We start from the raw sequence: 1,992 nt of genomic DNA, 5'->3' as shown, positions 1-1,992 counted from the left end.
TCGCATGCTTAATCGTGTAGCCTAGAGATAGGACGCATGAAGAAACCCACCGAGAGGTGTGCATTGTGCGAGTATAGTGAGTTAATTCTCTTTTCTTGGTGAAAGGCTGTAGCAACGCCTATCTATAGGATGTTTCATTGCTTGTCTATAAGTTAAATAGCCGCGTCTAACTGCCTGAGAAGGTAAGAGATGGAACGCACTAAAACAAAGTTCGCATTGTTCCTAGTGATNAAACCGAAGTTGGATGCCCGCATGACACATGTGGGGGTAAGCCAAAACGAAGAGCGTAACTAGGTTCAACGCCGTGTTAGAATAAGTAAATGCATGAGCTTGAATTGTTTTGAACGAACGCATTCTCATGAGCTGAACGCAAAGTTGCGGAGAATGAATAAAAAATTTTTGAGCAAAGGCTTGCCGAATTTAACTTAGAAAAGATCTCTTTGGAGAAGCAGCCGAAGTAGGGGAGAGCAATGCGTCCATAGTTAGAGGCACGAGTAAATTATATTCTGAGAAAATGGTCATCGCAAAGAGACGCCAGTAGGTGAGTTAAGAATTTCTTGAGTATAACGCATGCTTGAGGACAAGCATGATTCTAAGTTTGGGGGGTGATAATTGGCAGAAATGTCAGTTATTATAAGCCTTTTATTTAGAATCATGAGCGCTAAAATGCGGTGATAATACTTAGAATTTGCGAAAAATTGAGTTTTGCGTCAATTAGTACCTAAATCCTCACTGACCCCAATATTATGCGTTATCCCATGCCAAAGTGTCTATTTTTGTAGCTATCGCAAGAATCAAACACATGCGTTTGAAATAAGCTATCGCAGACAAACACATGCGCTGAAGCCAGGCGATCGCAAAGACAAACACATCAGCTAAGCAATCATAGACGGTAATCACATGCATCCAACGCATGGGAATTGTGGTGACCAAATAGAGATTGCGGCCACGGAGTGATAGCCATAATAGAAGATCGTACGATGGGTAGAACGTGTTGATAACTTTAGCTAAATTAAGCTCGGACGCATACCTTGGGAGTATCAACAAGATAAAGCGATGTGACAATGTCCATACCGCGACAAAAGCAGCAGTGAGCCATACCGTCATCATTATAGTTGTCGGCGTCCAAACTCTAAAATAGCTCTTCGGACCTTCATTTTAAGACATCCAAATTTCTGCCTCAAGGTAAAAGTTTGTGATCAAAGATGAGAGCTTGAAAGAGATTTTCAGTGAGAATTCTTCATCTCCACAACCCAGACCGAGTGACCATCAGAGCATTCACCGGAGATAGAGCTCGAGAGAGACATCTCCACCACTCAACCATGGCACTATCGGCAGCTTTGATGCAGAGTTATTCCTTTCTCTTCTAATCTCTGTGTTGTATTACATTTTAGCTTAAGTTATTAAGATATTTTGTGATCAATGCAAATCTTAACTCCTTCATTGTCATCTTCTTCATCATCTTCATCTCTATCATAGTTTATCTTCAGCGTTTATTTATCAAAGACAATCGCATACTTAATCGTGTAGCCTAGAGATAGGACACATGAAGCAACCCACTGAGAGGTGTGCGTTGTGCGAGTATAGTGAGTTGATCCTCTTTGCTTGGTGAAAGGCTGTAGCAACACCTATCTATGGGATGTTGCATTGCTTGTCTATAAGTTAAATAGCCGCGTCTAACTGCCTGAGAAGGTAAGAGATGGAACGCACTAAAACAAAGTTCGCATTGTTCCTAGTGATAGGCACAATCTTATGCTCGATGCAACCATGCACTATAGAGATATAGTCATGCGACTGATCACCGAGAGGTGTGCGACGCGTTAGTGCAATGAGCTGGGATTACTCGGGCGATTTAAGATAATAAACATTACTATGCGTTAATGGTTGTTGTGTCTCTACTTATTCTCATTGCAAATCTTCTATTGCTCAATCTGTTTAGTTAGGAGTAGGAATAGTGTGTACATCCATTTAACTTCTTTTTATTTTTCTTTT

This window comes from Benincasa hispida, unplaced genomic scaffold (assembly GCF_009727055.1).
Source record: "Benincasa hispida cultivar B227 unplaced genomic scaffold, ASM972705v1 Contig730, whole genome shotgun sequence".
In the NCBI taxonomy this organism is placed as follows: domain Eukaryota; kingdom Viridiplantae; phylum Streptophyta; class Magnoliopsida; order Cucurbitales; family Cucurbitaceae; genus Benincasa; species Benincasa hispida.
The sequence above is the reverse complement of the archived record's forward strand: the minus strand, read 5'-3'. Positions refer to the sequence as shown.